General features: G+C 42.9%; 1 long non-coding RNA gene across 1 annotated transcript in view; it reads left to right on the top strand.

Moving 5' to 3' along the window:
• The first annotated feature begins 3,017 nt into the window (after positions 1-3,017).
• Positions 3,018-17,180, top strand: part of LOC129049168 (uncharacterized) — a 30,960-nt gene continuing 16,797 nt past the window's right edge. The window contains exons 1-6 of the long non-coding RNA XR_008512002.2: positions 3,018-3,141; positions 5,605-5,750; positions 7,160-7,222; positions 8,296-8,380; positions 13,610-13,730; positions 16,496-16,605. This is a non-coding gene — a long non-coding RNA (uncharacterized LOC129049168). The remainder of the gene's footprint in view (positions 3,142-5,604; positions 5,751-7,159; positions 7,223-8,295; positions 8,381-13,609; positions 13,731-16,495; positions 16,606-17,180) is intronic.

Genomic DNA, 17,180 nt, shown 5'->3' with positions numbered 1-17,180 from the left:
AGACATCATTTATAGTCTTTTCAGCATTTAGATGAAAAGATTCATCACACCTTTTCCCCAAAAAGTATAAATGAGATGGAAAGTAAACTGTTTAATTCTATAGTTTTAAAATGGAATCATGGCCAGGCTCAGTGGCTGATGCCCGTAATAGCAGCCATTTGGGAGACAGAAGCGGGAGGATCACTTGAGGTCAGGAGTTCAAGACCAGCCTGGGCAACAAGGTGAGAACCCGCCTCTACAAAAAATAAAAAACATAGCCTGATGTGATGGCACACACCTATGGTCCCAGCTACCTGGGAGGCTGAGGCAGAAGGACCACTTGAGTCCAGGAGTTCGAGGACGCAATAAGCTCTAATTGCACCACTGCATGCCAGCCTGGAAAACAGAGTGAGACCTTGTCTCAAAAAAAAAAAGTTAATCATGTTTTAGCCTTTTCAAATATAATCCACATGGATTAACAAAACTTCAGGAAATAGGAGAATTCACAAAAGAAACCAGAGTGTGTGTGTGTGTCTCTGTGTGTGTGTACAAATATATATATGTATAAATATATATATTGCTTTCTATAAAATGTTAGGCAATAATCTCTCTCCTACCTGCAGAAATACTGCAGAAATACACACACACACACACACACACGCATATATATATATATACACAGACACATTTTCTTTTTTCTTTTTTTTCCCTCTTCTTCCTCCTTCTCCTCCAGAAGTATATTTTGAAATGGACTTATTTTAAAATGTGGTTGTTAGAATATATTCTTTTAAAAAGCCATTTGAAATTGATTTTATCTTATGACTCCTAAAATATTTGTGGAATGTTTCCTGTTGCTAGTCACCCTCAGGTCTTGAAATTATCTGTGGAGTTGAAAAATGTTGAAGTGATTTGAATGTTTATACAGTTACTTGAGGAGGTAGCTGCCTAGCTTTTGTAGCCTGTGTAGGTGTTGGGAGAAATATTTTCTGAAAAGGTTGGTTGAGGGTAGTGGATCTATGGGCACTGGTGAGATCCTAATATGTGGAGTGATAAAAATTTGTTGCTGCCCTTCTGGGCAACTAGGTGAATGCAATTCACATAGCTCCAAATTAAACCATAAATAACAGTTTTTGACCTACCTAGGATATTAAGAACTTCAAACCACACAATGTTTTCTTGTGTGCTTCTTTTACTTAAGGATTTAACTTGGAGAAGATTTCAGAGCTTGTAATAACTTTTAATGAAAGGATGGGGAGAAAAAACGAGCAGTATCTTTAATAAGTAGATGTACTTCTGCATCCAGCAATCTGGCTTTTAATTCAAAATTGTGTATGTGCTCTGGGTGATGCCAACATTTCCTCTTATATAAAGTGACCTTTTACGGGGTTTCATTCATAGCACTTGGCTCCCTCCCAGAGTCACAGTGCTTGTCACAAGGCAGCGGATTGCCTGCTGGTTCTTATGCAAGTGATGACTGGGAGGGCTGATAGGAGGTAATGCGGACGGCCTCTCTCTCTGACAGCAGATTGTCAGCATTCTTGACCCGGGCACTCTAAGAGCCTGGGAAAACACTTTGATTTCAATGTGGCTTTAAAAAATGATATTCAGTTGAACCAAATGACTGTGTAAAATAGGACCACAGGGCGGGCCGGGAGCGGTGGCTCATGCCTGTAATCCCAGCATTTTGGGAGGCCAAGGTGGGCGGATCACCTGAAGTGAGGAGTTCAAGACCAGCCTGGCCAACATGGTGAAACCCCTTCTCTACTAAAAATACAAAAAATTAGCTGGGCGTGGTGGCAGGCGCCTGTAATCCCAGCTACTCGGGAGGCTGAGGCAGGAGAATTGCTTGAACCCAGGAGGCGGAGAGTGCAGTGAGCCAAGATCACGCCATTGCACTCCAGCCTGGGCAACAAGAGTGAAACTCTGTCTCAAAAAAAAAAACAAAAAACAAAAAAAAACACCCTGTTGTTACAGATAAATCAAAATAAGTGTATTAAGATAAAGATTTATTTCTCTTTTATGTAAAAGAAATCTAGATGTGAGTGGCCCAGGGTGGGTAAGGTGACTTTAGTTTGTCACAGATCCGGGTTCCTTTCTTCTTTTTTCTTCTACCACCCTTGGTACAGGACTTCTAGCCTCATGATTCAAGAAGACTGCGGGAGTTCCAGCTACCATATTCGAGTTCTAGACAGGAAGAAAGAAAATTAGGGAAACAGCAGCTCACTGCAGCCTCAACCTCCTGGGCTCAGGTGATCCCCCTGCCTCAGCCTCCTGAGTAGCTGGGATCACAGGCATGCACCACCACACTCAACTAATTTTTAAATTATTTGTAGAGACAGGGTCTCTCTATGTTGCCCAGACTTGTCTCAAACTCCTGGACTTAAGTGATTCTCTCAACTTGGCCTCCCATAGTGCTGGGATTACAGGTTTGAGCCACCATATCCAGCCTAGAAAAATTTTAGAATCCCAATATGGCGACTTCCACTTAGCACCACATTTGCTATCCAGAGTTGCAAGGGAGGGCTATAAATGTACTGGCCAAATTGCCATCCCAAATAAAATTAGGGTTCTGTTAGCAAAGAAGGAGGGGAGAATGGTTATTGGAAAGGAAACTAGCAGCCTCTATTATAGGTCTTATTAGCCTCTACTTAATAGATAAGAAATTGAGGATTGGGGAACTGAAGAAACTTGCCAAACAAACGGCAGGATGAGAATTGTTATCTGGGTATTTAACTCCACTGCCTTTGTGCTTAAACGCTATGCAAACTGTGGCTGTATGCTAGCACTAAAATACAATGCAGACCTCTCTCAGAGATGGGAATGCTCTTAAAGACATTAATTTAGAGTATTTTAGGTATTCTTTTTTTTTTTTTTTGAGACGGAGTCTCACTCTCACCCAGGCTGGAGTGCAGTGGCGCGATCTCGGCTCACTGCAAGCTCTGCCTCCCGGGTTCATGCCATTCTCCTGCCTCAGCCTCCTGAGTAGCTGGGACTACAGGCGCCCACCACCATACTCATCTAATTTTTTTGTATTTTTAGTAGAGACGGGGTTTCACCATGTTAACCAGGATGGTCTCGATCTCCTGACTTCGTGATCCGCCTGCCTCGGCCTCCCCAAGTGCTGGGATTACAGGCGTGAGCCACTGCGCCCGGCTATTTTAGGTAATCTTATAATTCTTACTAAGGTTTACACTTTCCTTTCTAATATGGTACTGTTGTAATGATTTTCAGTTGGTCCTTCGTTACATCTGAACAATTTAAATAGAACAAAACTAAATTTCAAAACAGAAATACGTAGTTGCTTTCAGTGCCTTCCTGTCAGAGTCATATTGACATGGTAAGGATATAAGAAAGATCGAAGGTTCTTAGTGGAAACTGGAGCAATAAAGCCAGAGACACCATCAGTGGTGCTTGCTGGTTTTACAGAAGCTAGCTCCCTTAGAGACATCATGTCCAGCACCAATCACAGAGTCTATCAAAAGATCCAAATCAAGAAAACAGGAGAAGAAACGCAGGCTTTTCATTCATGCTCAACAAGAGGAGCATTCTTTTACACTATCCCGAGAGATTCCTCAAGGGTCAACAAAGAGTAGTAGAAAGAATCCTAGATTCTAGACTTGGCTTTGCCGTTAACAAGTTGTGTGACCCTAAGCACATGATTTTGCATCTCTGGACTTTAGTTTCTTTGTCTTTAAAGATATTCTTCAATTGCCCTATTTCAGTTGAAATAGTTTACAACTAGTTATTTCTGTACTCATTTGCCTTTCTTTGGAAAGACTACAACTTTGAATTTGAAGGACCTGGATGTGACTCAGTGCTGACTCTCTTAAGCTGTGTAACTTTGCACAAGTCACCTAACGTTTTTGAATCTTAGTTTTCTTACCTGTAAAATAGGAATAATAAATCCTGTCTCACAGAGCTAGTGTGAGGATTAAAATAAATAATGAGATGTGAGAGAACTTTATTTAGTATAGATGATCAATAAATACGCTATTAACCCATTCTAGCACTTTCTTTTTTAGTACTTAATGCTTAGTATCTACTTTGTACCCAAATAAGAGACTATTTTTGTGGGTTTTTTTTGTTTGTTTGTTTGTTTTGTTTTTGTAATCTCTGTCTGCATTGGGAGAGATGAGAAAGGAATGGGTTTACAATAGTAGCTTTTACCCATAAATCAAAAAACAGTCTCTTCAGTTCATGTAGTGAGTTTAGAGACAACACTAAAGACCTCTTTCCCTGCTGGGAAGCTTTTGCTTGTCTCCATTCAGGCAAAACATCTAGAAAGTGCTTGTCTCCACTGTCTGCTAAAGAGCATCCCCATTTCATGATCCTTCCTTCCTTCCTTCCTTCCTCCCTTCCTTCCTCCTCCTTCCCTTCCCTTCCCTTCCCTTCGCTTCCTTTCTCTTTCTTTCTTTCTTTCTTTCTTTCTTTCTTTCTTTCTGTCTTTTTCTTCAGGTTCTTACTGGGGTACAGTGGCACGAACATGGCTCACTGCAACCTTGACTTCCTGGGCTCAAGTGATTCTCCTGCCTCAGGCTCCCTAGTAGCTGGGACAACAGGCATGTACTAACATGCCCAGCTAATTGCTTAAATGTTTTGTAGAGATGGGTTCTATGTTACCTAGGCTGGTCTCAAACTCTTGGGCTCAAGCAATCATCTTGCTTCGGCTATTCAAAGTGCTGGGATTACAGACATAAGCCGCCCTCACCCTGGTCCTTTAATTTCTTTTTCTTTGTTTTTTTTTTGTTTTGTTTTGTTTTTTGTTTTTTGTTTTTGTTTTTTTTTGACATGGAGTCTCGCTCTGTTGCCCAGTCTGGAGTGCAATGGCGTGATCTCGGCTCACTGCAACCTCCGCCTCCCGGGTTCAAGCAATTCTCTGCTTCAGCCTCCCGAGTAGCTGGGATTACAGGTGCTTGCCACCACGCCTGGCTAATTTCTTTTATATTTTTAGTAGAGATGGGGTTTTACCATATTGGCCAGGCTGGTCTCGAGCTCCTGACCTTGTGATCCACCTGCCTCAGCCTCCCAAAGTGGTGGGATTACAGGCGTGAGCCACTGCACCCAGCCTGCCCTTTTAATTTCAATCCCTTGGAGCCACATGCAGCAAACATGTTCATCAATTTACAAAAGCATCTGGTTTTACTCTGTGATTTTCCCCTTCTTCCTGTAGGAAAAAGAAGGAAGCTATAAGACCTGCTATTTTATAGGACTTTGTTTTGGTTTTGGTTCTTTTGACACACAGTGTGCCTTCAACCCACCTATATAATGATAACTACTTAGAATAATGAAGGATGCTAAATAATCAAAGTACATGGTTGCTTGCTGAGGTCGGAACATATTCTAACTTGATCTAGAATTATTTTCTACACCATGACCTAAAAGTGAAAATGGGTGGTTCTAAAAGACTTAATTTAGGCAGAAAATTTATTTAAGCCAAATCCTCTATTACCTGCACACTCTAATGAGCAGTGTTTTACTTCAATTATGTAAACGGAGAGAATAACGATTGAGGAAATATAATAAAACTTGAACAATAATAGTTCCCATTTTCTAAGCATTTATTTTATGACAGGTCTTTTATCATAACAGTGCCTCGAGATAGGTATTGTTATCTCCCTTTTACAGATAAGAAAACAGAAGCTTACAGAAGTTGAGAAAGTTCCCAAGAGCAGAGGGCAATTATGCGGCAAAGCTGTGATTTGATACGGATCTGAGATACTCCAGAACCCCTATTCCTTTCACGGCAGGAGGCTGACTCCCAACCCTTTAATGTAAGCAGGCCTGGGGGAGACCAAGGGCAGCTGGGCTCACCTTTCCTCATGAGAAGAGAGTGGCTGGGGAGAGGGCAGCTGTGATTTTCCAGCGATGAGTTTGGAGCCACAGGCCGGCTCAAGTGGCATCTCTCCCAGACCATCCTGTAAAACAGTCTGTGGGTTTTGAAGGCATCATTTTATTTGTGGAATGATGGGGTTATGAATTGAGGGGAAAAAACAGAAAGGCTAGTTTGATTTAGCATTTATTCAGGAAAAACATATGACTTTATAAGGAGCGGGATGGAAGTCATGTCTCCCAACTGCAAACACTGCTTGCCTGAGGAATTAATGAGAACATCTCATCATCCCAGAGGCCCCCCACAGTGCTAAGCCTGCACCCAGGGCCTTAGCTGAGGAAAAGCAAGAATCTTGGTGAATGAGTAGGCTCAGTGGAGAGCTGTCCAGCTGATGGGATGAGGGCAAGCTCACCACATCTCAGCAGGAGGATGGACATGCAAGCTCTTCACCTAGCTCGCTTTCACCCAGCTCTTGACCTTTCTTGCTTTAATTTGATTTTTTTAAATTAAATAATTTATCAAAGCCCCTTCTGGAGCTGTTGTTTCTCCCCTTTTAAAAAGAACTTTCTGGCTGGGTGTGGTGGCTCACACCTGTAATCCTAGAACTTTGGGAGGCCAAGGCAGGAGGATCACTTGCGCTCAAGAGTTTGAGGCCAGCATGGGCAACTCATCGCTATTTAAAACAAAAAACATACCAAAAAAAACATTAAAAAATGAGCTTTTTGGTTTTTTTTTTTGTTTTTAGACAAGATCTCACTCTGTTGCTCAGGCTGGAGTGGTGCAGTGGTGCGATCATAGCTCACTGCAGCCTCAAATTCCTGGGCTCAAATGATTCTCCCACCTTAGCCTCTCAAGTAGCTGGAACTACAAGAGCAACGCCACCATGCCCAGCTAATGTTTTTAACTTTATATTTTGTAGAGATGGGGTCTCACTATGTTGCCCAGGCTGGTCTCAAACTCCTGGGCTCAAGTGATCCTCCACCTCAGCCACCCAAAGTGTTGGGATTACATGTGTGAGCCACTGCGCCCTGCCAAAATGAGCATGTGAGGGTCTTTGTGGTGTTGTGGAAGTGCTGCAGCCCCTCCTGTCCTGGCTCTCTCATCTGACTGCTTGCACCCTGTGTGTGCTCTCTGGCTGCAATGATATCACCAGGAGATCCATCAAGTCGGCTTTCTGCAGCTCCTTGGGGATTATTGGGTCCAGGCCTAATCCTCAAGGGCCCAGGCCCTAGGCATTCGGACAGGGCTACCACTCAGGCAGGAGAGATGCTGAGGCTCAGCGTGGGAGTGTGGAAGGGGCAGCTGACCATGACCCTTCTCCTCCCAGCTTTGCATCTCATTTTACTTCAGAGACTGCAGAGCCCTGAAGCAGAGCTGCCTCCCTCAGTCTGCAGAATCCAGGTTGCTCTTCAGGTAGGAGATGCACCTTTTTGTCCTAAGGGATTCCTCTTACCTCCTGTTTGGGGGGCTGGGAAATTTTTGAGTGTGTGCAGTGGGTGAGATGGCAGGTGGAGGTGGGGGTATGTGTGGAAGACGCTTTCCCAGGAAGACCAGGTTCCTAAGGGATGTAGGAGTTATAGAGGGGGCAAAGATGCAAAAAGCAAGACAGATTTTGCCAGGGAAGCAGACAGGGGAGAGATTTTGAGTAAGATGCAAACTCCAAGTGTTACAAAGACACTAAAAGCAAATCACCTGGAAGGGTAATGGCAAAGCTCTCACACTTACTTGGTTCTATCCATGCCTTCTAGAGGAGGTGATGGTGTTGCTCAGCAGTGAACATCTTTCTAAGAGCTCTGTTTCAGTACGTCCTCCCCTCCCCTCCTCCACCTTCTCCTTGGTCTGCCTGCAACCTCATCTCTTCGAGGCCCTTGCATGGGACATCTGGACAATTTGCCTGTCATGTGGATAGAAACTTTATCTTTGATTACTGCCCAGGGTCTGTGCCTCCCCCTGCCCACACCACTTCATACTATCAGCCCTTGGTGCACGTCTGACCACCCAGCATGAGGTGCTCATGGGACTTTCCAGAAGGAGGCTTCTCTTATGGAATGCCTGGGGCTCAAGAACACTAGGATTCCAGGAATGGGGCAGCTCCAATTTCCCTGGTGGCAAGTACAGTTGGAGCATGTGATGGCACATCACCAGCAAAGGAATGAACTTGGAGATGAAAATGGAGTTCAGTGGAGAGTCAGACTCATGGCTAAGAAAAGACGGAGGCCTCTTGGGGAGCTCAGTAGGGATAAGCACAGGCAGCAGGAAGGAGAAAAGATGGAGGCCTCATGGGGAGCTCAGTAGGGGTAAGCACAGGCGGCAGGAAGGGGAAAGGAGCTGACTGAGTCCTCACTGATAGCATAGTAAGAAATCGGAATGTCCCAGGTCCCAGCCCCTGACCATGGAAATCACTGTGGCTTGGGCAACAGTGACAATAGTATTTGGTTTGATCTTCCCACCGTCTCATTGTTATCTCCTCATCTCCTTCCCCACAGGATCTAGGCAGCTCATTGAATACCTGGTGTTAACCCTTAATGGACAAAGCTACTATCAACCATGGCTGCTGCTGTGGCCTCCATGGTAAGTGAGTCTGGCTTTTCCAGTTTACAGGGTCATCCCCTGAGGAACTTAGAAAGGCTTCCTTGGGCCTGGACCAGGTGCCATTTGAGACTCCATCGTGTGTGATATTTATTCACAAGTGTTCATCAGTTTGGATCTCCCTACGGGCCCTGTCCTTGGCTACCTTTCCCTCTGGGTGGTTCCTGATAACCAATGTGTCTTCTTTCTCTCCTCCTCCTCTGCTCTTCCAGGATAGCAGGACAGCCTTGAGTCTCCTCTTAGCTCAGGAGTGCTAAGTCCAGTCTCCTGGGTGTCTGACTGTCAAGACCAAAGTCCCATTGCTGTTTATACTTGGAGGCTTGAAGATTCCTCACACAGATAGAGGAACCCTAGTAGCCATTTCTCAGGGTTTCCAAAATAAGCATACAGATTAGTACCCGACAGTGACATATAATTTAAAAAGCAAGTAGCAAAATAATTCTTTATGAGTCACTTGTAGAGACCAGGCCAGACTTGTGTTTTTAAGCAAAAACAGGGACTCTTTCAATGAGGTTTTAGTAAGCCCCAAGCTATTTTTGAAGTTGAGTGCTGGGAATCCTTTTGAGCACAAAGGCAGAGTCCCTTTGGGCACATTGGACCACCCCTGGAGTCATGAAGTGGATTGGAGAGGCATTCCAAAGACAGGCTGGGAAAAACCTGACAGGAAGTATTCCCAGAACAAGCTACTCCCAAAGTCCCCGTTGGCTAATGACTAGGGCATAATTGTAAACAAAGCAGACCAGCTTCAAAGAATAGGATCTGTCTCTGAGCATCAGCCACTCAGCAAAGAGGAAAATGCCCTCCTGGCTTTTGGCAACTCACAGCACCCCTTCTGCCAGAGCATTCTGACATAAATCAAGAAACACACATGTGCTATTACCCAGAGCCATGTCCGAACCCACCTCCAGCCTCCCAAGCCCTCTCCTCAGCCCCAGTGCTCTCCATCTGTCAGCCAGATTTTCCCAGGGTGGAAAAGAAGGGAGGTGGCAGGGACGTGAGGAAAGGGGATGCAGAGGCCAAGATGGCCAGGGTATTGGGTCTCCTTTGATGTCCAAACAGGGTGGTTTTCCGGTGGGTAAGGTCCTGAGACAACCCTGCTCATTGACCAGTTAATCCTGCTCAGCACAGCCTGGTGTTGCAGAGCAAGGCCTGGGTGAGCTGTGGAATTAGTCCTAGACTCCCCATCTCAGCTCTGCTGCTTAGTGGACTTAATATTTTATTAAACCTGTTTTCTCGTTTGTAAAATGGTAACGATAATCTTGATCTGTGGATAGGCCTTGTTTTGAAATTATAAATGTATATAAATAAGTATATTTAGTGCCTGGCACATAAGTGTTAGATACAACTATTATTATTTCTAGTACTTCTGCAAGTATTGTAAGTAGCTTCTGGCTAGTGACTGCTTACCGTATGTTGGGTATTGGGTAAAATACTGTGCATAAACACATTTTATGGTCTCTACTTCTATTATAAAACTATTTTGTTTTAAAAAAAAACATGATTTTTAATACAATAGAGTATTGCTTTATATCAATTAAATTAACAAATCTCAAGCCAGGGAAAGGAAGTTTGAATAGACCGACATTTCTGTTTGCATTTGCTTACCTGAAATTCAGTCATTATATTTCACAAGCAATCTATTCTTGAGCCAAGATACAATATCATATTTCAACAGGTGTTAATCCTGACTGTGTCTAAATTCTAAATGAATATTAAGAATTGGGACAGTTAGCTCTATCAGCTAGATGTAAAACCTGCTTTTAACTAAACACTCAGGTAATTGAAACCCATGTATAGGTATCAACTGTTTTAATTATTTTACCATTTGATACAATCATTCTCGACTCTGCTTCTATATAGATGCAACTTTCTTATGCCGCTTTACATTTGTCCAAAATTTCTGTGCTCTTAATAAGCAGAAAGGAAACATTTGCTGTTCTTGACCGTATCTGTAAGAAGTCAAGAATCATTAGCTTTCAATACATCATGTGTATCTGTAAGAAGTCAAGAATCATTAGCTTTCAATACATCATGTGCCAATAACTGGAGGAATTAGTAGTTTTGATGATTCTCATGAAGAGTGCCTCAAATCTAGGTGAGAAGAGGAAGAGTGACTGGCTGCATAAAATTCTCTAGGTGAGGTGTCACCAACCAGTAAGGAGGGGTAGGTCTGTGAAGGACAAATACCACCTCTCTATCCCTGCTTTTCCTGCAGTGTCTGGTGAAGACTATCTGCCTTGTGTTTCCTATGGGATAGAAATATTGTTTTTGTTTTAAAACGGTTCAACCTGGTCAACAGGTTGAGGTGATCTAGTTTTTTGGGGACACAGACAGAAAATATATTTTTCTCTGACATCTGGTCAATGGATGAGGGCTACAAACAGTGGGGTGGGAAAAATGAAGGAGACTTTAACTGTAACTGACCCCTTCCTGGTGTCAGACACTATGGTATTAAGATGCTTTGTGTATGTTATCTCTTTTTTTTTTTTTTTTTTTTTTGAGACAGAGCCTCACTCTGTTACCCAGGCTGGAGTGCAATGGCACAATTTCAGCTCACTGCAATCTCCACCTCCCGGATTCAAGTGATTCTTGTGCCTCAGCCTCCCAAGCAGCTGGGATTATAGGCATATGCCACAATGCCTGGCTACTTTTTTGGTATTTTTAGTAGAGACGGGGTTTTGCCATGTTGACCAGGCTGGACTCGGACTCCTAACCTCAGGTGATCCGCCCACCTCAGCCTCCCAAAGTGCTTAAATCTCTTTTTTGTTTTGTTTTGTTTTGTTTTAAGAGACAGGGTGTTGCTGGGTTGCCCAGGCTTGACTTGAACTCCTGGGCTCGAGTGATCGTCCCACCTCAGCCTCCCAAGAAGCTGACTATAGGTGCACGCCACCACACCCAGCTCATGTGTTACCTCTTGTAATTCCTACAATAAACCTATAAATTAATTATAGTTATCTGAACTTTATAGATGAGGAAATAAAGAGGTTAAGGAACTTGCCCAAAATAGCCTGTGGCAAAATCAGGATTTAAACCATGGTCTTTGGACTCCAAGCCAATATTCTCTCCGCTATACCAGATAATAACTGGTGTATTCAGAATAGTTGATGTACTGATAGTAAGAACATTTACTTTGTTGTCAGGTTTTATGAATTTTAGTTCCAGCTTGCCCATTGTGTGAGTGTGGGCAGTTTAATGCCTCCAAGACTCAGTTTCTCGTCTGTAAAAAAGAACAAGAATAATAACATATACCTTAATGATTTGTTGGGAGGATTAAACAAGGAAGTGAGTGTAGAGCAATGGCATAGTAAAGCCTTAAAATACATCAGCTGTTGCTATTCTACTTTTATTTACCTGGTACATCACTAGATTTATGACCAAGGATACCAGAATGCCTCTGTTAATTACACAGTGATTTTTCACAACATCTTGTTAGAGACTCCATTACCAGAGGTGAAGATAAGAGAAGAGGTAACGGTGTTTAATTGAGAATGACAGAGTAAGGGCTAGCAAAACACTCAGTACTGACTGTAGGGAATTTACTTGCTGTAGAAGCACAAAATATATGCCTGAGTGTCTTGAGCAACAGGAGGGTTGGACTGACCTGTGGTTTGGGGAGATGTAGGAAGGAGCCCTGCCGTACTCCTGCCAGTGAAGGGGAGGAGAGCGGAGAATTCCTGTTCTGAAGGAATTTCGTGAAAAGGGCTAGCATCATTTGTTACCTCCTATTCCAAGCAGGGGTCCCTTGCAGCTATTCCTGAGCCAGTCCTTAGAAAACCATGTGTGTGTGGTGTGTGCATGTGTGTATGTGTGTGGGTGACATGTATGTGTGTGATGTCTGTGTATGCATGCACATGTGTGTGCGCATATGTGTGTCTTGGTGATGTGTGTGTTCTGTATATGTGTATGTGATGTGTATGGTGTCTGTGTGTAGCATGCATTTACAGCATATGTGTGATGTCTGTCTGATGCCTGTGTAAATGTGTCTGTGTATGTGTGTTCACATGTGTGTGCATGTGTGTTTGTGTGTGTGTGGTGCCTGTATGTATGCACTTGTGTGTTTGTGATGTGTATGTGTGGTGCCTGTATAAATGGACTTGTGTATTTGTGATGTGTATGTGTGTATGTGTGGTGTCTGTATATGCATGCACTTGTATGTCGATGGTATGATGTGTATGGTATCTGTGTGTATGTATGCACTTGTGTGTTTGTGTGTGTTGTGTGTGATATGTATGTGTGTGTATGTGTAATGCTTGTATGTGCATGTACTTGTGTGTGTGCATGTGTGTATGAGAGAGTATCTGAGGGGCAGGAAACCACTGTTTTGTCGTTCTAGTTCATCATCACTCTTTCTTTTATTAATTTCCTTTAATAAACATTTATTGCATATTTCCTGCTTGCCAAGAACTTTGATAACGTCTGTGATAAAACTTGAGTAAGATACAATCTCTGCTCTGAACGAAATTACCAGCAACTCAATCAATCAATCAATGTGATTTGAGGGGTCTAGTAGAGGCTTTTCAGATAATTAGCTCTCTACCTGTCAGGGGACTACATAAATCTCAGTTAATAGGGAATTATGGATTTTGCTCCCAAATCAGACGTAGATAAAAGCCTTAAAATACAAATACTGTTGAAGTAATGAATTAAAATGCATTCATGTTACTGTATAATCAAACAGTGTGGCTGAAAATTTCCTATTTAAATCCATCCTGATTTGGATGGGACAAGGGGTGGGGACCAGGTGGAGAGTGACAGCTGCCAGGGAGGAGGCACAGGTGTAGAAACGAGGCCAGAGCAGAAGACAAGCCTGCCAGCTGCGCCCAGTACTCAACAAAGGACAGCTGTTGGGGGCCTGCCTGCAATGTCTTTTTGTGTTGTTTCTGCTGATTTTCTTTAAAATAGAAGAAAAGGCAATTTATTATAAAGTAGCTTCTTAAAGATTTGTTAATGAACCCATCGCTCTATTAATTCAATGCCTTAGGAGGCCCCCTGTCTCAGTTTGAGCCACTCTCATAGGATAACGCTGAAAAAAAGCCTTGAATCCCCCCAGCAAATGTAAGATGTTCTCACAGATTGGTGAAATTCAAGCCTGTTATTTATTCTGCTGGAAAGCAGCAATAAATCTAATGAAAGATGGGGAGGTAGATTAACCCACTGAATAATTAGCTCTGCCAATAAAGGGTAAATAATATTTTCCCTCTGTCTGTTTAGTTACCAAGAAGCCTCCAGGTTGAACTCCTGACTTGTGGACCCTGAGGGATCGTGGCAGGGTGAGAGGACACAGGCTCTGGAGTTCCTGGGACCCAAGCACAGTGGCTGCAACTTCCTTGTGGTATGTCCTTAAACATACCCAAGGCTTCTTAGTCTTGGTTTTCTCATCTTCAGAATAGGGATGGTAACACCTACTTCATAGAGTTAGTTGTTGGAAGACCCAAATGAGGTTTTATATATGGCTATGTGATCTTGGGCAAGTTATTTCAACACTTTGTACCTCTGTATATCCATCTGTGAAATGTGAACAATGATAGTACCCACCTAATAGAGTTCAGAGAACTAACATTAGTTAATATTCATAAAGTGCATGCAACAGTTCCTGGCATCTAGTAAGAATTATGTAAGTTATTATTTAAAGCATTCAATAGGCACTCAATAAATGCTAGTGATTTTATTATTCCTTCTTTAATCCCAGGTATGCCATTTTATTAAAACACTGTTTCCGTCATGCAGATCCCTAGCTCCATCAGCTAGAATTGTTATTTTACATCGCAGTAACAAAAAGACCTACTAAAAGTAGCAGCACAATGAAGTTTATTTCTTGGTCATGTAATAGTCCAGGATGTTTCCAGCCTGGAGGTGAGACTCTGCTTCACAAAGTCACTGAGGGCCTCAGGTAGACAGAGGTTCTGGCATCTGTAATGCGTTAACATTCAAGGTCCCGCTGGAAGTTCTGTCCATATCAGCTGGGAGAGGAAAAGAGGGAGGGAGAACCTGTAGAAGAGGCTATTATGGGGCTTAGTCCTGAAGCAGAACACGTTATTTCTTTCTTTCTTTTTTTTGAGACAGAGTCTCGCTCTTTTTGCCCAGGCTGGAGTGCAATGGCATGATCTTGGCTCACTGCAACCTCTGCCTCCTGGGTTCAAGCAATTCTCCTGCCTTAGCTTCCTGAGTATCTGGGATTGCCAGCACCCACCACCAACGCCAGCTAATTTTGTATTTTTAGTAGAGACGGGAGTCTCACCGTGTTGGCCAGGCTGGTCTCAAACTCCTGACCTCAGGTGATCTGCCCACCTTCGCCTCCCAAATTGCTGGGATTACAGGCGTGAGCCACCATGCCTGGCTGGAACACATTATTTCTACCCATGTTTGTTGCCTGGTTCACAATCACATGACCACACTTAGCTGCAAGGGAGTCTCAGCACATGATCAACCCATGCCCAGGTACACGACAAGACCATGAAGTTTGGAGAAAAGCTGGCAGCCTCTGCCTTATTAAGTCACACACCAGCAGTAAGTTCTCCTGCCTTCATGATCAACGGTCTATCACTGTATCTGGCTCTGCAATCACTGCTGCCCTTGGACCTCATGGTACAGGCTGACACAAATCCTTTGCTCTTATTGGCCCAGTCTCCTTGCTGCCAAATAAAAATGCCGTGTTCACACACTCATGTTTTCCCCTACTGGGTTCTCCAGACATTTGCTTCAGATTGAGATTCAGCTAAAATTTGCAGGCCTACTATGTGCCAGTCACTTCTATAATCCCATGTCATCTTCACAACAATCTATGAGGTGTGCATCACAATACTCATCTTATGGATGAGGAATCTGAACTCAGAGAGGTTAAGGAATTTACTTACAGTCATAACTTGCCCACTACTCTCCTCTTTCTTCCAGTTCCACAGCATTTAGGATCTTTACCAAATCAGTTAGTGCTCAGTCCTCCATGGTTTCATAAGAATATGTTCTACCTCCTCAACAACAGTAGAGTTAAAGCTTCTAGGTCAAGCATAGAGCATTTATATAGAGAGTCATGCATCACTTAACGAAGCAGATATGTTCTGAGAAATGCTCCATTAGGAGATTTCATCATATGAACATCACAGAATGTACTTACACAAACCTAGATGGCACGGCCTACTACACACTTAGGCCATATGGTACAGTCTATTGCTCCTAGGCTACAAACCTGTACAGCACGTTACTGTACTGAATATTATAGGCAATTAAAACACAATGGTATGTACTGGTGTACTAAACCAAAAAAAAGGTATAATAAAAACATGGTATTATCATCTTTCTGTCATTGACCAAAATGTCTGTTATTTGGTGCGTGGCTGTAGTTTTTTGGGTCTCTTGAAGATTCTTACACGGTGTGGAGGACACCATTGATATATAAGATTCACTGAACATGAGCTCAGCAAAATTCTTTTATTTATTTTTTTTTGAGACGGAGTCTTGCTCTGTCACCCAGGCTGGAATGCAGTGGCGCGATCTTGGCTCACTGCAACCTCTGCCTCCCAGGTTCAAGCAATTCTCCTGCCTTAACCTCCAGAGTAGCTGGGACTACAGGTGCCCACCATCATGCCCAGCTAATTTTTGTATTTTCAGTAGAGACGGGGTTTCACCATATTGGCCAGGCTGACCTCGAACTCCTGACCTTGTGATCCACCCGCCTTGGCCTCCCAAAGTGCTGGGATTACAGGTGTGAGCCACTGTGCCCAGCTGAGCTCAGCAAAATTCTGATTGATGAATTTACTAATTGTTCTTCACAACTCAGGTGTTAGTCTTCATTCAGGCCAAAACAAAAATGCTTCAGGCACTAAGTCACCTACAACCTTCTTTCTTTTTCTTCCTTTTGGTGCATGTTGAAAGAAATGCTATTTCTCGAGGAAATGACCCCCCACCCCCCAGACTGATTTCTGACCTCTCATTACATGGCACATTAGTTGGCTCTCAAAAAAAGGAAACTTAAGCAGAAATGCCCAGCTGTGATTTCTCTTCTGCAACTTCCCGTGTTTGACGTGAGGTGTATAGGCTGGAAATGCCAGCTCCCTGGCTGCTGAAGGAGAGACTGCAGTCTCTCCTTTGTGATTCTTGCAGCTGCTGAAAGATACCATGTCTTCAGTGCCAGAGGATCAACAAATAAAAACAACTTGGCCTCAGATGATAATGACCCCAAGTGATTGGTCAAGAACAAAGAAGTGGCAATGGTGAGTTTTATTGCTTTTGTTGTGTTTCATCTCTCTTTAGGGATTTTTATTATGATTATTTAAAGATATTTATAATGAAATAAACAGTTACAAATGTTAGGGAGATTGTGTTGCACTGGAGTTCTCTCTCACAGCTGCAAGTGTTGCCTCCTACATGTTGTTAATTTAGAGGTAATCAGGTTTGCATTTGCAGCTGTGCAGCATATGTTTCTCTAAAACAGTCATGGCCATGGGCACCAGAACAATTAAGACTGGAAAAAATGCCAGGAAGCATTTTTTTCTTCCTCTGATAAACTGATAATGCCTTTCTTTTAATTCTTGTTTTGTATGGTTTTATCACTAAAGAGAGTAAAGCAAACATTTTTTGCACACCACCTGCTATGTGTCTGAGCTAGTTGCTTTTCATAAATGTTATTACATTTAAATATACTATCTTGGTGTTTTTTTTTTTAATGGTTTAATTTTATTAGTGGAGAGAGCAGCTAAGGCCTTTTGGTAGGAGACAGTAATACCATGTCAGACGCAGTAGAACATACAGTGTTATAGCTGGAATGTTACATCAGGGAAAAAGCTGA

The sequence above is a fragment of the Pongo abelii genome, chromosome 10 (genome assembly GCF_028885655.2).
Source record: "Pongo abelii isolate AG06213 chromosome 10, NHGRI_mPonAbe1-v2.0_pri, whole genome shotgun sequence".
Classification (NCBI taxonomy): domain Eukaryota; kingdom Metazoa; phylum Chordata; class Mammalia; order Primates; family Hominidae; genus Pongo; species Pongo abelii.
This window is presented reverse-complemented; position numbering and strand designations above follow the sequence as displayed.